At 41.2% G+C, this 6669-nt stretch overlaps 1 long non-coding RNA gene across 1 annotated transcript; it reads left to right on the top strand.

Moving 5' to 3' along the window:
• The first annotated feature begins 4197 nt into the window (after nucleotides 1-4197).
• On the top strand, nucleotides 4198-6338 carry LOC124668445. The gene is made up of 2 exons (XR_006991694.1): nucleotides 4198-4234; nucleotides 6082-6338. It is a non-coding gene; the product is annotated as an uncharacterized LOC124668445 (long non-coding RNA).
• The last annotated feature ends 331 nt before the right edge of the window (nucleotides 6339-6669 follow it).

Raw genomic sequence — 6669 nt, 5'->3', positions numbered from 1 at the left:
AAAATTCCTTCTCGCAGACGGTTTTACGACCTATCAATTGTAACTTTATGAAACCTACGAAAATATACTAAACTTTGTCAAAAGAAATAGTACATATGTTTAGATGAACCGATTGGAAATACATTGATTTAGAACTATATGACAACTTGAGTTTCATGAGGAAAATAGTAAAAATAAAAATTGGTAGAGAAAACTGAACAAAACTTGGGATTGTTTCTCATAAATGGTAGTCACAACTCGTATCCCTTAGGACACCTTTCAGGTTCGAATTTGAAAATCAAATAACATGAATATCAGCATGTGCAGATATTTAAATAATCAGTTAAATATGTCAGATGCTTAGCAAGAAATCCCCATCGGCATATAACAGTTTGGAATAAAAATTTGGATTATGAATTTATCACTGTTCCTCGGATTTACCTATGGTTAGGAGTGGCAGGATGAAGTATCCATATACATAGTATTTCACTTCGGTATTAAGAAGTATGCTGGAACAAAAAAGTATCACTGCATGGCCAAGGACTCGTATTTTCCCGCAAGATGCGAGTATTCTTGCCACTCGAACATCAACTGTTGTTTAAGGGCATCAGCAGGGTCGCACAACAAATATTTTCAATATTACAACACCACTGACACTACAACCATGGTTATCTAGTTACAAATTACAGAACAATCATATTGCTTATTTTCCAAAGTGACCATGACACATTTCAAGTTTAAATATTTGTCAGCTTAACCACGAACCATGCAACTGATAGCAAGTTACATAGAGAACACATATTGAAGTTTGGAACGTCTTGGGAAATATTAAGGCATAGAACAGCCAAAACACAAATGCTATAGATGTATTTTATTCAACACAAAAATAGGTATAAGCACATCGTATATGCTTTAGCTGGTTGTGTCTAGTAAATTTTTACTGTTACCTATTAACTTGAGAGAAACCTGAATCTCTCTAGCGACAGCTAGATTCTGCATAGCTTAAACGAATAGGGGAATACCAACAGAGGATCTATCACACAAACTTCCCAATTAAAAAAATCCTTCCCATGACCACAACTCTTTTATCTGACTAATCGCATACCTGCGTGTGTCAGCATGAATGCATGATTCCATTGCCCATCATGATCGCTAGCATGAATGCATGATTCCATTGCCCATCATGATCGCTGCAGCAAAGCAGGTATGAGGAATCGGGCATGAAGTTTGCCTGCCGAAACCGTGGCAATACCACAACAGAGAAGTAGGAAGCCTGTGCAGTGAACTGACAATCTTCAAAGGCAGGAGTGGCACCGAGGGTGTGGAAGGCTCTGAATATCTCCAGTGCAGCAGCACGTTCGTGCTCGACCCATTCATCTTCATGGGGCAGCCCACCAGCTTCAGTATACACACCGGCGGATTCTTCGCTAGCGCTATCGTTCGAACCACCGGCCCACTGCACCCACCGCCTCCAGCCTCACGGCCATCACCATTGTGGTTCCTCTGCAGCAGAGGGAGGATGGCGCAAGCGGCGATGGGAGAAACTGATCCAAAAACCAGCACACCTCAGACCGGCTCAAGCAAGAACAAAAGAAAGAGGGCAAAGTCTTCTCTAGCAATAACTGGAGCAATCTTGTTATCACTCTCAGTTATTCTTCTTGTTTGCATACTATGCAAAAAGGTGAAACAAAGCCAGAAGACAGTAGTGCAATACTCAGTTGCTGAGGACCATTATGAGAGAATCCCCTATCATGCATTACTGAGAGGAACTAACGGATTTTCGGAAGCTAACTTGCTTGGGAGAGGAAGTTATGGTGCAGTTTATAAGTGCATTTTGGACACTGAGGAAAGAGCCTTGGCTGTCAGGTGTTTAACGTTGGTCAATCAAGGTATTCCAAGAGTTTTGAGGTTGAATGTGAGGCCATGAGAAGGATACGACATCGTTCTCGCTCATGAAGATCATCACTTGTTGTTCAAGCTTCAACAACCATGGTGAAGAGTTCAGGGTGGTTTTCGAGTTCATGCCTAATGGAAACTTGGATGGATGGCTTCATCCAAAATCTGAAGAGCCCACAACAAACAATACGCTCAGCATTGCCCAGAGGCTTGTTATTGTTGTCGATATTGTAGATGCGATAGAATATCTGCACAACTACTGTCAACTATTAGTAATTCATTGCGATCTTAAGCCAAGCAACATTCTTCTTGCTGAAAACATGGGCGCTCAGGTTGCAGACTTTGGCATATCAAGGCTCCTTGAAGAAAATAGAAGCAAGGGGGTGCAAAATTCATATAGCTCAACTGGACTTAGAGGTTCGATAGGCTATGTTGCTCCAGGTATATGTTTTTCTAATTTGTCTTTTAGTTTTCCCACAAATATTGCATGCTAAGTTGGTACGCACAAAATTTTAATTGCAGAGTATGGAGAAGGCTCACCAGTCTCAGCACAAGGTGATATTTATAATTTTGGCATAATGCTCCTTGAGATGTTTACCGGAAGAAGCCAAACAGATGACATGTTTGTTAGCAATAGTAATCTTTCCCCCAATTTCTAATTATTGCCTGGGCACGCTCTAGTCTTACAGGGTGCTCCCTTCTCGTAGTCGTCGGATCGTGATCGAGTGGCTCAGACGAAGCAACGCAAGCGAGGAAAAAAAGACGACTACCTCTTCCCCGTTCCCCTGTTGAAAGTCAACTTCGTCCTCAACCCTTCTTCTCTTCATCCGCGCCCACTTCTTCTCAACCCCTCGTCAATCCCCCACTAGATCGACCTCAACGGCGGCGAGCGGACCGCCGTGAAGCTGTGGGGCGTTCCTCCTGGTAGGTGGGAGCCCTGTAACAACCTCGCCGTCGCGGACGTGTGGATCGACGCGTCCGACGCGGGCCATGTAATTCGACGCATTCGAGTTGGGCTGGATGAGCTTGAACGCATCGGCGAGAGGGCATCGGCGGCGTCTTGTTGCGTCCAGACCGCGGCGTACTTCTGTTCCTTTTTGGAGATCGTGAGTGCTTCAATCTTGAGCTTTTCCCCATCCGATTTTTGCTTTTCCGCGTTGGTAATTTAGGATCGTGCCCGTTTGATTTTAGTTGCTTAGGGATTGATTCGCGTTTGATTCTAGTTGCGGAGACACAACCCCGGCTAAACTAGTGTTGTAGCAGGTTTACTCGCAGCAGTTCGTGGCTCTACATCGTTGCCATTCAGTATGGATGAGCTAGTGGTGGTCAATACTATAGGATGTATATTTACGAGCGCAGATACGGTGGTGGACTGGTGGTCATGAAGGTTCAGTTCTTAATGGTGTGTGTCTCTGTTGTAGCATGTAATATTTTTTGCCGGTTGGATGCTGGCAGATGTTCCCGGTTCAGCTGCTTGAACCTCTCCTTTTTACCTGACCAACTTGGGCATTAGATGGAAGTGTTCAGCAATTCGTGGAAACTCTGAAATTTGTAGCGGTAGATGTATTTTTTTTTTCTTTTTCTACATCTAGGATCTTGATTAGTAGGTTTCCCCAGGATATTGGATGTAACAAATAGTAGCTTCCTCCAGATCTGGCTGTAACAAATAGTAGGTTTTCCCAAAGAATGATACTGTCCTTGGGGTGTTTAATCTCCTGGTCTGGTGTCATTAACAGAAGCCAGATGTCATGTACTTCTTCAAAGTAAAACTGTGAGCATACTTGCATCAATCACATTCAGCTACTTGAAAGAATCAAACATAAAGCAGAGTAAGGTCATCTAGACATATAGGTGGGTGCAATATATCATCTTGTATTTAACGGCAGGATGATTAGGATTGTATTTACACATCCAGTGCTCACGATGATATGATTTGAGGCTGGTAGTGATATAATAATATGTACATATGGTGTGGTAAACTAGGAACACTGCAATTATATGTGCATATGATTTGGCCGCACTCCATTATCATTATTGTTTTTGAAGCTTCCGATTCTGTCCTCTATGAAACACTACTGCATTTTCCTGCCGTTCTCCGTTGTTTCTTCTCACTGGTGAGAAATTCTGCATGGGCTGTGTTGCGTTGCAGGGTCACCTTCTCGAGGATCAACAAGAGGAAATCAACAGAGGACTTATCTGGCGTGCCATACAACATGATGTTGCTCAACTGCCTCCTATCGGCATGTTAACTAGCCAGCTACCGATACTTGAGCTTCACGATCTTGCACTCTACTAGCACTAGAACTACTTGCAGAAACACGAGGCTTTGCTTGACTGGTTCTTCGTCCATGCCATTCATGTTTGTTCTTAACTACCACGTTGAGTCTTGTTTGATACTAGTTTGCTGAGGGGCAGTTTGGTCATAGTCTCATAGATGTGTTAATCCCTTGAAATTTAACTTGGCTGTAATAGTTCTCTGATAATGTATTATTCATGTTAAGTTAGTACTAATTTTCAGAAATCGAGCAAGTTAAACGTCTTGCTCTCTGAATGATATATTTAGTGCACCTGATGAACCAAGTAGGTCCACAGACTAATATATTTGAAGCAATCTGCTGCTTGCAACTATAGTAGTTTTCGTCAAAGGGTTGTATTGTAGCCAGTGTAGTCCTATTTCATCCAGTTTTAATTTGGTCATTTATGTTCTTAATAACATTTGCATTCTTGTAAGTCTTTAGAAATATGCTTATCTCGTTTCCTTGCCCAGTTAATCTTCTTTATATATTTGAGCTAGCTTCGTATGCCTTACACCATACTTTCCATGCCTTGCTCCTTTTTATGTACTGCCATGAGTTTTCTGGCATAGAAGAGCTTTCTGGCCTAGCACTTGCTGGTCTTTGCATTATGTGTTCTCTAGTGATGCTCCCCATCTTGTTTCGTGTCTAAAATAAATCTACTGTGTACTACTTTTGAGATAATTTTATAGAGCTATTGCCAGATAGTATTTTCAGTATTGTAGCAAGTGGCACTAAACAACGGATCGTGGAGCTTTAAAATACGAATGTTATTACACAGCTATAACACTTTTTTGTGTGTTTTGGGCATGGTTCAGGTGCTTTTGATCAATTCCTTATTATAACCTATGAGTCTTATCTCTCAACCTACAACTGACTGCAAGTGTCCTGTAGGTGTGTTGGACATATTAAAATATAGGAAGCTAATAGAGGAGGAAAGAAGCGATTTGATTACCAAGCAGCATGGTCCTTTGGGTTGTGGTAAGCTATTCTCGCATCTTGAATTTATATTTATAAAGTTAATGTTGCATAGTTTTTGATTGGTGATATTTGTTTTGGGTAATTTGACTGATGATCCATGATGAACTGAACTTAGTTGTATTTGATTCTTGCATGTAGTTTTAGCAGTACTAGAGCCATTTTTGTATTTTGTTACACCCATGAGCTGTACAACAACTGTATAGGATGTAGTTCTCCCAACTAGCATTTAATTGTTCACATTGATCTGATGCAGCAATAACATGTTTTTTTTATGTATTTTTAGTTGTGCTCGAGCTGTTTTTGTACATCCGTAGACCATAGCCTATATGATTATGATTTTGTATACGATGTTAAATTCTGAATGTTTAAATCGGCATGGTCTGATGCATGGTTTGAACGGTTGGATGTAGTATTAGAGCATTAGTTACATGTATGATCTACATGATCTTTTGTATAATGTACAGTTTCAATGCTCAAATCTGTATAGTCTCGAAATAAAACTTATGCCTGCTGTAGGTTATTGTGTTAGCATGTACTTTTTATTTAGTAGATGTGTGTTTGTTACATGCACGAGTTTTTCTTTGTACATGATCATGTGTGCACGATGTATTTTCTTCCCATGGGTTGAACCATTCACTGCGGGTATTGTTACATGTAGTTTTTAGCTTTAAACTGCAATGGTTGCACAGCCATAATGTAGTTGTTCATATACCGCCATGCATTTTTCCCATGTAATGCATTTGCTAGTATTTTTTCACGCAAGCAATCTAGATGTGGTTTTGCAATTATCGACTGCCATGTGCTTTTTTCCAATATGTACTTTCATTGTAAAACGTAATGATTTATTACATCTGTTTTTCTTTATTTTCATTTTTTTCTCATTCACTTATTTCCTCAGACACTAGATCCAACGTATTTTCTTTCCCTGCAGTTTCTTCAATGCAAGATCGACACAAGGATGTAACAGCAGTGATATTTTACATCGTCTACCAGGGGCGGAGCGGCGAGAGGTCTAGAGAAGCGTTGCTTTTGTAAATCACCTAGAACAAAATTTTCATCTATGGGGAGTAAAAAGCAGGCGAGGTACCTGTGATTTTTTTGGCTTTTGCCAACCCATGTACGTTGATTAGTGATTACACTATTTCTCTGTGATGAACTAGCAACGGACCTGCCGTTGCATCTTTTTCACCTCACGAAAAAGCGGTTGTCTGGGCGGGCTTGTGGAAACAATAAAGAATGGGGACATGGGGGACTAGGGGACCACAACTTTCCTTTTCTGGTAAGGCGCGGTAACGGACATCATTTTCTTTCTAATTTGGGGAGGGGCACCGTGGAAGACTACCCAGTGCCTGGGCACTGTGTAGCCACGTCCAATCTTTCCTTAGTCTAATCAGGAATTAGTAGTTTAGTTTGGCAAGGAAGGTCCAGAAATCGGCCGGCCGTGCTGTACTCGTATTTTGCTAGAGTTGTACGTGTGTTTGGAGTTGGTCTAGGTCGGTTCACCTATACCAAGTTTAGG

The sequence above is a fragment of the Lolium rigidum genome, chromosome 6 (genome assembly GCF_022539505.1).
Source record: "Lolium rigidum isolate FL_2022 chromosome 6, APGP_CSIRO_Lrig_0.1, whole genome shotgun sequence".
In the NCBI taxonomy this organism is placed as follows: domain Eukaryota; kingdom Viridiplantae; phylum Streptophyta; class Magnoliopsida; order Poales; family Poaceae; genus Lolium; species Lolium rigidum.
This window is presented reverse-complemented; position numbering and strand designations above follow the sequence as displayed.